This window comes from Periplaneta americana, chromosome 12, assembly GCF_040183065.1.
Source record: "Periplaneta americana isolate PAMFEO1 chromosome 12, P.americana_PAMFEO1_priV1, whole genome shotgun sequence".
In the NCBI taxonomy this organism is placed as follows: domain Eukaryota; kingdom Metazoa; phylum Arthropoda; class Insecta; order Blattodea; family Blattidae; genus Periplaneta; species Periplaneta americana.
In genome coordinates, this window is record NC_091128.1 from 135,184,881 (window position 1) to 135,202,142 (window position 17,262).

Genomic DNA, 17,262 nt, shown 5'->3' on the forward strand with positions numbered 1-17,262 from the left:
AGAATTTCTCAAAAGAGTAATGATTAAAATAGCTTAAACAACTTGTCCATAAGAAGTTTTTAATTTTGAAAAACTTCGAATTTCTCGACCAAGTATCGAGAGAAGAATTAAAAAAATTCCTGATTATATTCAAGAGGAAGGTTAAAAAAGAAGCAAGAAAAATCGTATATTATTCACTGGCTCTTGATGACAGCAGTGACATTACTGACACAGCAAAGCTTGAGATTTTTGTCCGCGGGATTGATCAAGATGTTAGTACAGGAACCACCACTGGTTGTAGTTTTCATGCCAACTACCTTTCCTTCGTCTCCTTACTTCATAGGATGTCTGTCGCATGTAATCACTGCAGTTCGAGTTTTGGTCACCGCTGCCGTAAACTTACAACACAGGGTTTCCTATTTTACTTTCTGTTTTGTATATTCTTAAATTCTGCGTTTCTTAAATGTCAATTAAGTTTTAGTTTTATATTTTTGTTTCTTATTTTATCCGTCAAAGATCTGTCCAACAGTAATCTATGTTAGCCTGCAAAAGCGTAAGTAAGCCAGAATGTATTAATTTCATTGATGGAATGACAGAAAAGTATGTCACTGTTAAAGTTTAATTTAAGATTGTGAGAAATGGCTAGTAAATTTTGGCTGGAGTCCCAGTTAGTGACAGAGTTCTTTACAGAACGTAAATCTACAACATAGGCTTTCCTATTTCACTAGTAGGTACCTACTTTACAGATCCTTAAATTCTACGTTTTGGAAAGCTAATTAAGTTTTATTCCCATGCTTTCTTCCTCACTTCATCTGCCAAATATCTTTCCAGTATCCTACAGAGACAATAGTAATTTGAGTTAGCCCAAAGAGATCCATCACTATGGAGTAACAGCACGTCTGACCGTGAAACGAGCGGGTCCCTGGTTCAAATCCTGATTGGGGTAAGTTATCTGATTGAGATTTTTTCCCAGGTTTTCCCTCAACTAACTGAAGCACAATTTCTGGGTAACTTTCGGCGTTGGATCTCGAATTCATTTCACCATCATAATTACACTTTCCCCCTTTCATCATCAACTCCGTTTCTTTCTCAGGTTTCGTGCTGCCGAACTTGGAACCCGTGGATATGTGGACATTCGTTGCTGGTGGTAGCGCTATGCACCGTGGGAATTCGGAAGCGGCGTGCAGGGGAATCTGTAGCGCGGGGGGGGGGCTTAGGGCATGCACACCATACCATCCCGGGTAGTACAATGGGCCCACTTCAGCGGCCTGCGTACGAGGACAGTCCCAGTCCGTTTCCACCCCTAAAAAGGGAATAATAAAGAGGAATAATAGATATACAGCCCACGAGGCCACCAAAACAGAATTTATTAACTTCAATGATGAAATGACAGGAAAAAAGTTACTGTCAGAGCTTAATTTTAAGATGGCGAGAAATGGCTATTAAATTTTTCCTGGAGTCCTATCAGCAGGGAGAGCGTTCGTTTATAGCCCGTAAGTCTACTGCAAGACTTCCCCTATTTTACTATCTACTTTGTAGAGCTTTAAATCCTGAATTTTTGAAAGCCTATTAAGTCTTATTTTTCTACTTTGTTTCCTATTTTATCAATCAAATATATCTCCAGTGTTATACTGACAAGGGAAGGGTTTCGGCTCGAACAGGAATTTTTGGTTAAACATTTGTACAGACGCTTACTTCACAATGGTGATGAAGACCGTAAAAGCATTCATTTGTGTAACTCTCCGTTTGGTTGATATTGGTCAATACACTTCTTTAAAAATGTACTTAAGGATTCTCTATAAATATGCATGAAACAGCATGGAGCAGAGCAATAAGCACAACACGCAGAAGCAATACCTGAACAATCTTCTGAACCACACTCCAGTGCTGAAAAATCAAATGCCACCTGAATTAAATTTTTGAAGTCCGAGACTTGTTCACGATTCACGTAACCAGCTGACTGCCAGGAATACTGAAGCATAGGGCGGTATACTGGAGCAGACAACTGGTTATGAATAACAGAGTGCATTTTCATTATAAACACTCGATTTCCCAAGTTAAGTTCTGGATTCTCAGCAAGAGTCCTTATGTAATCTGTTATCCTCCGAGCATATATTTTGTATTGTCTAAGGAAATAGATATTCAGAGGCTGGATATATTTAGTTTTTTTTAGGTGGAATGATCATACATTCCATGTCCTAGCCTTGGAATGATTCATTTATTAAGGTTGCGTCCTTGTGCGCATTCAATGACTCACACAACAATGTACACTTTTGATTAGCTGCAATATTTTCAGACAGAACGTTGGAGAAAAATGTTCTTAAATGAGCTTTAAACATTTTACCACTCGCACTAGCTTCTAGCTAGTCTAGGCTTAAGGGGAAGGTGTCTCATCCCCTTAACTTGTGCAGTACTCTCCCCATCCCTCAACTTGTACAGCTGTCAAAAGAAAAAGTGGCCGCTCTCCTGAAACAAAGTTCCCTTCGGGTATCTTCGCTACAATTCGGAGACAGGCGATGTTACATGTTGTTGGAACACGTTGCCTGATATCTACAGTTATAATTGAAGTATACTATGTGTTATTCGATAGCATAATGGTAGCGTTCAGGCCTCTTATTCATGAGGTCCTGCGTTCGACTATAACCTCGTGCTTTTTATGTTCTTTTTTGTTCTGTTTTTGAGAGAGACAAACTAGACATAATGGCTCCTTTCTCTTTTACGATTATTTTAATAATTAACATCAGGTTCATTAATATATTATGCCATGACTTTATCATTATCATTATGATATTGTGGCTGCAAATGGAAAGAAAAAAGATTTTATTCTCAATAAAATATCTTTCGTGGCATAAACATAACAAATTTACTGGCGTCGGCCTTAAAACATTCAAACAATTAGGCGTTCAAAAAACAAAACAAAAAGCCACAATTCAATATCTAGTCTATCTTCCTCTTATCTCGATCATCTTGCAGTCGAGTGAGCATGGAATTGACTAGTCTTTGCAAATAGCGACTGTTCTTAGACACGATATTCCAGGCATTCTGAACATACACACATAAATGTTCTGTCCATGGGCAGGTCTTTCATTGCAAACCCAGCAATCTCCAATCTTTCCTATTTTCTGCCTTCCTCTTAGTCTCCACATATGATCCACATATCCTAATGTCGTCTATTATTCTTTTCAACCAGAGACCCAACCAATTCCTTTTTCTCTTTCTAATCAGTTTCAGCATCATTCTTTCTTCACTCACTTTTTCAAGCACAATTTTATTTCTTATTCTGTCTGTCCACTTTACACGCACCGTTCTTCTCCACATCCACATTTCAAATGCTTCAATTCGTTTCTCTTCATTTCGTCGTAATGTCCATGTTCTTTCCCCATACAATGTCACACTCCACACAAAGCACTTCACTAGTCTCTTCCTTAGTTCTTTTTCCAGAGGTCCGCAGAAGATCCTTCTTCTTCTATTAAAAGCTTCCTTTGTTCATGTTTGCAGTTTTCTTGAGAAGGATAGGCCTAAATGCGGTAACATCCCGTTGCTCTCCGCACACCACTATCTCTTTCGCATCTTATTAAATTCCAGGGGGCCCAAGCGTGGAGATGAGGAGAGTGGATTTGACTAATTGGGCCCTCCGAACTTCACCGAAAGTCACGGCAAGGGTTAAATATTAATTCTATCAGGATGTTTGACCCGGTCAGAGACCGGGAAATCTCAATTAGCCTTTGCCCCCCGCATCCTGGACTAGCTTCTACGAATCATCAGAAAATCTTAGAGTGTGATTGGGCCAATTTTTCCGAAAATGTTTCTACACTTTTGCTGTCGTAGCTCAGCGGACGAACGTCGGAATTTAGATGTCAACGTCTCAGGTTCAATTCCTCGTTACTCCTTTTCATTTTATTGTGGTTCAAGATAGTATAATGTCATAATACAAAAAGAAAAACTAATAGCAGTATTATGCAAACTGGATTTTTCCAAACCTAATATTAAATTTATGTTATTTATATCGCTAAAGAACGATTACAATATAAATAACTTGAATATTATTTATACAGTATCACTAAAGAACGATAACAGAATATAAATGATAAATATCGGTTTGTTTAATTAATATATTGCGAAAGAACAATAACGATATAAATAACTTGAATATTGTTTTATAATGCTAATGAAGGAAAGCAGAATATAAATGATAACTTGAATATTATTTAAATCGCTAAAGAACGATAACAATATAAAAAACGTGAATATTTTCATATCGGAATTTCACAGATTTATTACAGATATATTTAAGAAATTGTAGAAGAATAGTAATTAGTAACAGTGTCCTATTTATTCTTCTTGGAGCCAAATTTGTAACTTTTAAAAGTGTGGTTACTATGTTGAAGTGTATGTGTTGTAACGGATGCTTGATTTGTTATGTATGTGAGTCAGTTATGGGATGCTTGATGTCGTCGCAATGTCGTAATTATAGTTTGATTGTGTTTGTGTGACTATTGTGTATTAATTTATGATGTATGGTACGGAAAGCTGCATATTTGTGTTATAGAAGTGTTACGTATGTGTGTTGTTAATGTTTTTGTATGTTTCAAATTGATACCTGATATTTGTTTTGCAATCGCAATGCCTAATTTACGGATTGTTTATGTTTTGTTTACATCGCGTAAGCTAATTTAATTTTCTTTTCCATTTCTCTTTATGCTTATGTTTTTGTGTATAAAACTATAGCCCTAACATACATATGTAAAATAGGGCTAACCCCCATTGGAGATACAATAATAATTATTATTCATATCGTTATAATACGATAACAGAATACAAATGATGACCTGAATTTTATTCATATCTCTAAAAAACGATAACAAAATATAAATAACGTGATATCCATAAAGAACGATAACTGGATATAAATAGTAATTTGAATATCATTTACATCGCTAAAGAACGATTAAAAAATAAAATGAAAACTTGAAGAAGGCCCGAACCCACGACTTTTGAATCATTAAACAAGCACTCTACCGCTGGTCTACGAGGCGCAGATATGGAACACTTTCATAGTTCCGGAACTGCTTGTATAAGCACATGCATCGTGTAACATCGCCGCGACCCGAAGTGGACTTTGAAAATATTCGCTGTTCACGAGTGCGGCCACTTTTTTTTTTTTTGACAGCTGTACAGTGCTGTAACAGACAAACCACAAATTACACAAACGAATGCTTTTGGGAGCTTTACAGAGATATAAAGATGGGCCTGTATACAAATTTTAGATACGAAATTCCTGTTCGAGCCGAAACCCTTCCCTTGTGAGATATAAATAATGTAAAGTTAGCCCGCAGAAGCCTAAGCAAAGAACAATTTATTAACTTCAATATTGGAATGACAGAAACGTGTGTCACTGCCAAAGTTTAATTTTAAGATGAAAGAGAAATGACTAGTGAATTTTGCCTAAGTCCTCTCAGTCAGAGAGAGTATTCTTTCATAGACCGTAAATCTCCAACAGAAGTTTCCCTATTTTACTGTCTTTTGGATGAAGGCAATCTACGAATTTTATTATCCTTAAAAATTCACAGTGCCCGACCGGGTTTGAACCCACGAACACGACTGTCAATCCTAATACTCGTACAGCAGTTACTGTCATCTCTTTACGATCTGATGTACACATCCAAAAGTTGTGTCGGCGCCGGCAGTCACAGGGATCATGGTCGCTGCAATGGCGCCTGTTTTCGTAATTGTACTTATTGTCCTCTTTCGACATCCTACATTAATGTATAGCAGTCATCAGTCTTCTGAACTAACTTATAAAGTCCTTAGACCTTGGGCCTCAATATCTGCAGCATTCTATATAAAAAATCTGCCCCCAATGTGTCAGGCGACTATATCGTAAAATACGAGGTAAGTGGCAAAATGGAACGAGATCCTGAAGAAACAAACGAAGCGGGATCAAGCGCTGCAAACGAGATTCCATTCCGCAACAACCGATCAGGTCAATACGAGGAGCACAATGGCGAGCAGCGCAAACATGGTCGAAGGGAGGGGACAAAATGTTTTCATTTTCTTTTTGCGCGCATGTCAATTTTGTAACTGGTAAATTCTTCTGCTTATACCGGGTGTAACTTGAAGGTATGTCAAAACTTTTGGGAACCATTGCTCACATCCACATCTAGACAGAGATTCCCAATCTTTGAGTGTCACAGACTCCTTGAAGTTCAAATTTCATTTTGGCGGACCCCCAAATATTTTGTACAGGGACATTATTTTATTTTTACTAACATTTTTAATATTAACCTGGCTATATCTCTGGATCAACGCCGTTTGCTACCTCCTTCCACGACTGGAGTTCGATGATACTGGCGTAATATACAAACAAATCATTCACTAGGTATAGGAGGGAAGAATAGTAGTTCATCCATTTACGTAAACTAGGAAATATCGCGCTTTTGAGTTTGATAATTTTCATTAGGTTTTTGTTTAATCAAAATACAGTACAGTATTAACAATTAGTGTTTTTACTCACGAACTGAGCTGTCCATGTGGACATATTCATTATGCAGTGTATATTATACTGTCTACAGCACATTAGCGTACAATATAGAAAATGAAGTGAAATTGGAAAATAATCATAATATGGATATTTAAACACATTTTTGAAAATGGTGGCCGTTCATTTCGATACAGGCTTCAGTTCTAATGTGCATATTATCGCATTATAGACTATTCTACCTAATCCCAATTACCGTTTCGTCCTTCGTACTAGTAACTCATGTTGAAATAATTCTGTACCTACTCTATAAAAGAGTACCTTACGTACTGTAAATCCAATCTTCCCGAAAAGATAAAATTACTCAGACATATTATCTACTGTTCGTCCAAGTGGTTATGTCGTAGGGTCGTAGAAAGGGAGGAAATCACGTGACAGTTAATTACTTAACGAGGCCCTTTTACTTAAATTATTTTAAACAGTCGTATAATATTACGTAGACGTCCAATTCCTAACACAAATTAATGTTCTCAGAAAAGACAGCCCAGCCACTAGCTGGCGAATAAAAGCTGGTGGGGAGAAACCGGGATACGACGTAGGCAAATGGACGACAGTACCTGTGCGAAAATGATTCAATATTGAAGGCTCTTTCGTCACTGGAAAACGCGAACATATTTTTGGAACGTACTGTTTACTATGACCGTAAGGCTACTATGACTGTACATGCGGTCTTGGATCTGTGTGGAGGACGGTTGAACTTCGTTAGTAAAAGGGATAGGAGTGAAGTACATTCAAAAACTCAGGTACAATAAAAATTGAAGTAAAAATAAAATCATGTCCCTGTATAACTTTTGGCTGATAATCGCGTTCTACATATTAAACATTTTCATAATAGTTATTCTTATAAATTGACAGCGATATTAAATTTAAGTTTCCAGTTTCTGAATATGATCTGAGAATACATAAATATTGAGTTATTTTGAGTCTTAACTGTGAAAAATGAACCCCGTTTCTAGATTTACCATAAGGTTATCAGTTGGATGGATGATGTTCAGGGGCGGCTTTCGAAGGAGGGCTGCGGAGCTGCAGCACCCCCCAGACATTTGTGGCTCTTGTCTCGTTTTATGTTGTGAAATACATTTATTATACAGTCTCTATTTAGTGGCTCGAATTGTTTTTTAATTTCGCTCTCATTGACATGCACGCAATCGTTAGTGAAGTCACTTCCTCCCCTTGTGCTGCCAGAGCGAAACCAGAGACAAGGACTATAAGGTGAAGCCACTTCCTCCCCTGGAGCTGCCAGTCTCGTCTCGGATGCTTTGCGCGTTACTTTTACTCCTCCCCCTGCTGCCCCTCGCCGTGAATCAAGAGTTTCCAGGCGCTGCAAAATTTGCAGCAGTTTGTCAGTAGCGCGCAGTTTTAAATACATTTTCTTTAACGTTGTGAGTATAACAAGTGCAACAATGTTTAATTCTGTACAATATTTACAGTCTATTCAGTTCAGTACCTTAACAATTCAGGAGAAATGTGAAATTAAGTGCCCATCAGTTGAATCTCATAACGGAAAGAGCCGCTAAACAAAACAGCCTACAAAGCTCGCATATTTTTTGCTGATTTATCCAGTATCCCCGCTTTCTTCTCTCGATCTCCACATAGTCTGTATTAGATTAATGTGTTTCAAAGACAATTCCATCAGCTGGGGCAACAAGATGGAGTTTTAAAATAAGAACAGTAAATGTTGTTCATGAGAAGAAGGAGCCATTGCTAGAATGTTTTCAAACCATAATGGGATCTGAAACATCTAACAACATCACAATAAATGAAGCAAGCGCCCTGGTGCGTACTATTGAACATCCTGAATTCAAATTTCTGGCTCAGTTTTTTTCATTTTTTGATGTATCATATAGATATATTATACAACCAACTACAACATCGCCAGTTAGATATTTCTAAGGTTCAAATCTGCATATAAAAAAATTAAATTATGGTTTATTTCACGACACTCGCAACTGCGGGGTTATATCAGCGTCGCGGTCGCCGGTGTGCCGGAATTTTGTCCCGCAGGATTCTTTTAAATCCCAGTATATCTACTGACATGAGCCTGTCTCATTTAAACACATTTAAATGCCATTGACCTCGGCCGATGACCGCATTAGCTATGTTTTCCATTGTAAAGACTATGTTAAACGACATATCGGATTTTAATAAGAAGATTATTCAAAAGTTTGCAACCTACAAGACAAGGCGCATGGAACTAATCTTTAAATAAGATACGTTGCATGGTTTTCTTGTATGCAGCCCCCCTCAATTCAATACCCACGAGCCGCCACTGATGATGTTACTTTGCGAAGTCTGGCTCAATTGTTGGTACTCTAAATCGCAAGTCTACGTCGATATTATAACGGCTGGGAGGATCATCGTGCTAATCACAATATTCTGGTTGGATGATTGTTTACCTCTGCTGAGGTATATGGACGTGAGGCCAACTGTCGGCTGGTCGGCACTGGCTCTTAATGATCTGTCGAGTCGCGGATTTTTATTTCAGATGTGAGTAACAATTCCGAAAAATTTTGACGTACCTTTTAGTTACACCCTATATAAGCTCATAATCAAAATTATCACGAACGATGATAAGATAATAGTGAAAAACTACTCATAAATTATTCATAACACACTGATATAACTTCAGACCTATTAGCAGAAAGAAGTAGGCTACGAGCATAAACAATTCTAGTACATGAAGTCAGTATGGGCAGTTCCACTCATCTTTCTTCTTCAAACTTATACTGCACAACCATTTCAAAATGTGTTTAAATTCCACGAAACTGTCACAGCTTATCTATCTCGTAAGTTTTGATTTGTTATGTGGACTCTTGAGTGAATGTCACTGTCAAGTACCCGTCACTGTATTTAAAAACGTCCTTTCTTTCACCGAGGAATACTAACTTATGTACAATAACTGATATTTCTGATTATCATAATTAATGAGAAGGAAGAATTTTGCGAATCATCGAAAAACACGGATAACCCAACGTAACAGTGAATTTGTTCTTATTACCATTTACTCCCATACCATTATCTGTTGCCATCTATTCTTTCTTCGAATTTCTCAACCAGTATTAACTAAATGTTGGAATTGTCTTCAATCAAGTCGAGATATGAATAATACTGTATGTAATTCCTGCGCACATTTCTAATCGAAGTTGTAGTTTGTCGGTATATTTACATACATAATCAATATTTTGTATGATGTAAACTGTTTTGGAGAGACATTGTCTATACGCTTAATGTATACTCTGTATCATGGCGAATTATTGGACAATCGAACAATTTCAAATTACGTATAGTAACTTATGCTGATTCATTTACTTCCACATAATTAAGGAGTCCTAGATTTATGGTCCATGTATTGTGGGTCCCTATCACCACGGCATGGCGCGTCCTCAGGTTGCAGATAGAGGAGACGGCCTCCAGATATGGAGGGTAGCTGCGAATATATTGAATAAGCAGTCGTGGACAGCCGATAAGGGGTGGTTCTCCAGCTTGGGGGTTGGGCGAAGAGCTAACAACCCATCACTGTAAAAAACAGCTTGTTACGAAACCTAACAATAAGAATAACAAATATAAATGACACTCGGGAGGAAATTAAACGCAGAATAAATATGGGAAATGCCTGTTATTATTCGGTTGAGAAGCTTTTGTCATCTAGTCTGCTGTCAAAAAATCTGAAAGTTAGAATTTATAAAACAGTTATATTACCGGTTGTTCTGTATGGCTGTGAAACTTGGACTCTCACTTTGAGAGAGGAACAGAGATTAAGGGTGTTTGAGAATAGGGTTCTTAGGAAAATATTTAGGGCTAAGAGGGATGAAGTTACAGGAGAATGGAGAAAGTTACACAACGCAGAACTGCACGCATTGTATTCTTCACCTGACATAATTAGGAGCATTAAATCCAGACGTTTGAGGTGGGCAGGACATGTAGCACGTATGGACGAATCCAGAAATGCATATAGAGTGTTAGTTGGGAGGCCGGAGGGAAAAAAACCTTTGGGGAGACCGAGACGTAAGATAATATTAAAATGGATTTGAGGGAGGTAGGATATGATGGTAGAGACTGGATTAATCTTGCTCAGGATAGGGATCAATGGCGGGCTTATGTGAGGGCGGCAATGAACCTCCGGGTTCCTTAAAAGCCAGTAAGTAAGTAAGATGGCAATAACCGTATGCCATTATTGTCACAGGACTTCACCGCCAATGTCTTGGGAATATGCTTCGTAAGTGACAGTAACTCCTCGTGAATCACCCTGTACACATTTTACGGACCAATAGGCCTGCTGAGAAAGACGAGGATGGTGATAGTTATTACAGTAATAAGTATTTATCAAAATAGAGGTGCAAAGCATATGCACAGTACCAGCCGCCACTGTAAGGCCTACTAGTATATACAACAGCTCTATATACGTTCACGCGCCCGAACCTACCTTTTATATACATCTACGTTGAGTCAAGTCCGCCGAGTCTGCCTCCAGACTAGCCGGCCCGGGTTCGATTTCCGGCGGAATCGACTTCTACCTCAGGATTAGGAGAGATGGCTGTGTACAACTTCTAACCACTAAATTGTCCATCAATATGCCTGGGTTAAATCCCAAATCTCTCCGCAGTGCATATGAAGGTAAGCCATATATGTCACTGTTGATAGTGATTCGTCCGTCGGATGAGGACGTTAAGACTGGTGGCCTCCTTGGTGCTATTCGACAGGAGTAGGCTACGTGTCGGCACCGGGTTTCCCCTTCTCCTTTCCTCACCTTCAACGTCATACTCACGCATTCCCTACACTACACTTACACATACACTCACTCTAGTACAAGACATAATACTACACAGATACACATGCATAACGTGGCCCCCCGAAATGGTGTGCAATTTGAAAATGGGTCATAGTCCTGTCATCTATCCGTAGTATGCGGAATCTAAATCACGTAAAGTTGAGTCAATGCAAGGGACACAAAGCAGTCAGGAGACTAGTAACCACCCACTCCGTATTCGTTTGCGTCTTCGGAGCACGAGTCAAAGCCATGTATTAGAGCAGGCATGTCAATTGATGCCCACAGGAGCAAGCGCGCGCTTTAGAGCCTAGGAGAGCCTGAGCGGAAAGAAAAGAGACAGACGAAAGAGGTGGTATATGCCGCTTGGTCGAGCTATATTCAGGGATGGGCAGCACTGATCCAATAGATAAAGGGAAGGAAACTTATTAAAACTGTATCCATGTTAATTTTTAGATTTGTCTGAGAAGTATAAGTGCATTATAAGAATGTAAGTTTTAATTTTAATGTTAATTTTTCAAACGTTTGATTTTTTTATTCAAAATAAATATTAAAAGGGGGTTCTGCGATATTTATCAAATCAGACTTAAAACACAGTGAACTTGTACCTATAATTGAACCTGAAATTCAAGTTGCTCGCATACAAATCATCTTTGAAGGCAATGAATTACAAATTGCATCATTTTATTCTGCTCCTGCAAATAGAGTAACTATGGCGCATTTTGGGAAATTATTCATATCATGAAGACACATTTTCTCATTGGAGGTGACTTCAACAGTAAACATCCTAGATGGGGAAGTAACACGACCAATCCTAGAGGTAAATTACTCCACGATGTAATTTATCAATTTACTCTGCAAGCTATTTACCCGAATGAATCAACACATTATCCTCAAGATGGAAGCACTCCAGACTTGTTAGATTTTTTCCTGGTAAAAAATCTTGCCGATTTGTGTTCAGAGGCTTCTGTATTACATGAATTAAGTTCAGATCATCTTCCAGTAATGATGCATTTGTCTATAAATAATTTAGATGCTACTCTACATCCTACACTGATGAAATTTCCATTTAACTGGCAACTATAAAGTTCAACACTAGAAGCAATTACTGAAACACAAATACCTCTCAAGACTCCCAAGGATATAGACATTGCTGTGTCTATGTTAACCAGGAATATTCAATTTGCAGCGAATGTCGCCAGTAGCCATTCCCAGAATTATAAAAACAAAAATAGAGTTACATTTACACCACATATAAGACAACTTTATCTCATTAAAAAGCAATATAAATTACTCTGGGAACAGACAAAATACCCTCCATACAAAACCAAATTAAACGCAGCCACCAGAGAACTCAGCAGAGCTTTAAGAAACCAACATCAGGCTTCAATGGAGAGTAAATTAAAATCTTTAATTGCTGAAGATGGAACATTATGGTAAAAAACAAAGTTTGCCATAAAACATACTGACAATAGGATTCCTCCACTTAAAGTCGCCAATCAATGGTTTTCAACACCTGAACAAAAAGTAAAAATTTTCTCTGAACAGTTATATCAGCAGTTTCAACCCAATCCCAGTCTTGACCCAGATTTCGCTCATCAAATTCATGAAAGTTTAACACAACCTCTTCAAATATCTTACTTTGGAAAATTTTTTACACCAGGACAAGTCAGAAATCAAATTGAAAGATCTCCAAAGAAGAAAGCTCATGGCCACGATCTTACTGTTCAACCTCTACTTAAAAATTTTTCTAGAAAACCACTCGTTCTTCTAACACAAATCTACAATGCAGTTCTACGTTCAACATATTTCCCTCGACAATGGAAGCATGCCATAGTGGTTATGATCCCCAAGCCTGATAAAGACAATAGCAACCCTTCAAATTACCGCCCAATAAGTCTGCTGCCATTACTATCAAAAATATTTGAAAAACTACTTATACCTCATCTCTTAAAACAACTCCAAGGGACTATTCCTTCAACGCAGTTTGGATTTAAAGCAAAACACTCTTGTCCACAACAACTTCATCGGATCACAGATACTATTTTAGATACATATGAGGAAAAGGCGGTGTGCTTGGGTCTCTTCCTAGACACAGAAAAGGCATTTGATAAAGTATGGCATGAAGGCTTGCTCTCAAAGCTTAAAAATCATGTATCAGATACCTATTATTTAATAAACAAGTCATACCTTTCACAACGTACATTCTCCATTAAATACGAATCTGCTCAGTCAAAATCAAATATTGTTCAATCTGGAGTACTTCAGGGTAGTATTTTGGGACCGCTGCTTTATATTCTATATACATCGGATTTTCCAACTCAAGATCACTTAACAATAGCCCATTTTGCTGATGATGTTGCCATTCTTAGTAAAGGTACTTGTGAATCTGCAGCAGAACTGAACATTTTTTGTGAAAAAATTTCCACATGGTGTAAGCAATGGCGAGTAATTATGAATCCTCAAAAATCAAATTTAGTCAGATTTACTTATAAGAGAAACACTGTAAATTATCCAGTAACATTATGCGGTTCAGTAGTACCAATGGCTCAATCTGTCAGATTAATCTTGGATAGCAAACTTACTTGGCATAACCACATATCGGCTATTGTTAAAAGAATTAGACACAGAATCTGCCTGCTAAAACACATTATTCAAGACAAATCTCCATTGCCTCTACACTACAAGAGACATCTATATTTCAATCGTGCGCCCTGTGTGGCAATATGGATGTTCAATTTGGGGATCTGCTTCTGCATCACAAATAAGAAGAATACAGGTCATGCAAAATCGCTATTTGAGGCTGATGTCTGGTGCACCTTGGTATATTAGCAACAAGAACCTACACGATGATCTCTGTATTCCTGAGGTGACGGAGGTCCTAAGACACAGCTACATCAGACTGTACAACTCCTTCCTAAACCACATGAATCCGTTACTTCAAGTAATTGTCACTAATCCACCACAAGATCCAGCCCATAGAAGATTAAAAAGAAAACGGCATAGTGATATGAGGCTATAGGGTACTTTTGGGATTGCCAGTGGGCAATACCCATAAACAAATGTCAAGTTATTTTATTTTATTTTGTTTTCTTTTCTCTGTTTGTTATTCCCAACTATAATGTATTTATTTATGTACAATAAAGTTTACTTCAATTAAAAAAAATATTTTCTCAACTTTTCGTATAGAAAAGTGAAATTTTTAGGTATAGGCCTATGTATTTAGTAGCCTTACAGAATGTTTTCGTAAATCTAATATACCGTATATACGTATTACTGAAGATAGTGTATTGAACATTTCGAAAATATTCGCATGGAAATTGTTTATAAGGAAATGAATTAACAAAGCAACTACTGTTACATCATAAGCAAAAGATACGTACCCATGTGTTGTAAAAATTTCAGCTCTATAGCTTCAGCACTTTTCGAGAAAATAATTTAATATTGTGATGATAGGAAGTTGCTCACAAATGTCACCTTAAAAGCATAATGCGATAAGAGTTTTGTTATGTAATATTAGTTACACTTAAAACAGATACAGTACCTAGGTAACTTTGCTTTGTACTGCAATATTGTTTTGATTAGTTTATTGATTACTTTTGTAAGGCTAAAGATACCATCAATATAAATTCCAACTTATCATGTCATACTCAATCTCTTTCTTTGGAATATCACTTTCTTTATGAATGATGTGTTTCATCCACTTAATGCAGTATAATTATACTAAAGTCTGAGTGATGTATCTTGTCTCACTGTGAAAAAGAGAGAGAAAGGAGATATGGCTTACTTCGTCTGTATTGTTATGGCAATGGGAATGCCGTCCATCCATCCAGTGGTGGAAGGGACCAGTTGATACATTCTGTAGCGCAAAATAAAATAACAAAATATCTCTCTCGTACTGTGTAGTTCCGTCACTGAGCTTGCCTTTCAAGAAATTGAGTTCCGGCAGCCTGTACAGTAACAAGGTTTTGAAAGGAATCCTGAAAATTTACAACCCTCCTATAATCTCCACCCTCATTTGAAGGGACTTGGTTTTATTGCTACTAAGACAAGATAAACCGTACCAGGTATACTATGGAATTTAAGTGAATATTCCTTCTTAACACTTTATTATGTTATTAAGATTTAAAACACAAGTGCAATATTAAGAAATCAGTGTTAGTACTTTTGTTTTACAGACAATATAGATAATATTAAACAGAAAGAAGCCATATAAAAATAACGACATAAAATTTCACGTTCCGTTTGAAGTTTGTGCACCACTGTTTTCTTAATCCAACAGGTTGCTTATTCATATACACAACCCTTCCTCTTTCTATACTTAGCGCTTGCTGCCCGCGCACGACGTCAAGGTCAGAAAAATGCGCTTGCTTTGACATCACTGTATTAGAGTGTCATCTTCTGCCCCTTTGTTGATATGTATTGAGAAAAAAATAACTAAGCAGCAACTGAATCTCAAAAAATTTATGTCAAGATGAAGTTCTGATAGAAATGTTTCTCTCTCACATATTAATGTATACAGACCAGATACAATGGGGTAATGATGTCGCTTTCTGCATTTTAATAGCCTATAACGTTGAATTTCGGGACTGCGCACTTGGGATGGGCATGCCAATAATTCCGATTACGCAACTGCATTGTTTGAACGGAGGAAGGCGCGGATGTAGGAAGGCCAGATAGCCGCGCTATATCTCACCCACTGCTGAATGTAGGTAATGGAGTCTGGCTGGAGGCAGACCTTGTGCAGCTACGAATTGAAACGCAATTTCCTTCTCTATTTTCGTCAAGGCTCTGTGCGCCTACAGAAACAGACGTTTTCTGCCAATCGCCTGCTACCCGATAATTGCCCCGTTCCGTTTTTATGTGCTGTCTAGATATGTCATAGCAGGCAACACCTTAACCGACCAGAACATATTGCCAATGGTGTGGCCGTGGTGAACAAGGATGACAATTGCGTAGCTGTATCATTAGCATGTGCGCCTTTCTTTAGAGGGGATTACTGCAAGAGTCGCTGATTCGCAACACAGATCTGTCCTACACTCTAAAGAAGTTTGCATAATTCTGTAAACATGCATGTACTGTATATAATGTAGTTCCTGCGATATCTGGACTATCAGTCTGCCACGCAGACAGTCCGGGTTCGAATCCCGGTCAAATCTGGGATTTTTAACTTTTACTTCTGGCGGACAAGGTCGAGTTGCAGTTCTTCTCGAGGTTCTCCTGGTTCCCCACGAAAGGCATCAACATTATTCCGGTAGATTTCCATTTAAATATTATATTATAGATTTCTCTGATCACCAGTTGGATGGGGATCGCCTAGGGACATGTGAGGTTGCCTGCAAGAAACCTACGAACATCAGGGCAGTAAGCTATGTACGTGAACATGCACATACGTGGGAATCAGCGTTATCATTTACAGAAGATGGAAGAAAGTACGTCTAGGGTACGATCTTCTGTTCAGGATGGTATGTATGTATGTATGTATGTATGTATGTATGGTCCACACCTGTGGAGTAACGGTCAGCGCGTCTGGCCGCAAAACCAGGTGGCCCGGGTTTGAATCCCGGTCGGGACAAGTTACCTGATTGAGGTTTTTTCCGGGGTTTTCCCTCAACCCAATATGATCAAATGCTGGGTAACTTTCGGTGCTGGACCCCGGACTCATTTCACCGCCATTTCACCATTTCATTCAGACGCTAAATAATCTAGATGTTGATACAGTGTTGTAAAATAACCCAATAAAATAAAAAAATAAAATGTATGTATGTATGTATGTATGTAGTCCACCGTTGTGGCTGAGGGGTTAGCGAATCTAATTCAGCGGTCCCGGGTTCGATTCCCGGTGAGGACGAGTTGCTTGAGTGAGATTTTTTCGGGGTTTTTCCCTCACTCTTATGGATGAATATCAGATAACTTTATCAAGCGATTGGAACCCCACTCATTTTCGCCACTTCCTTTCCTCAGCTATCATCCTTTCCTC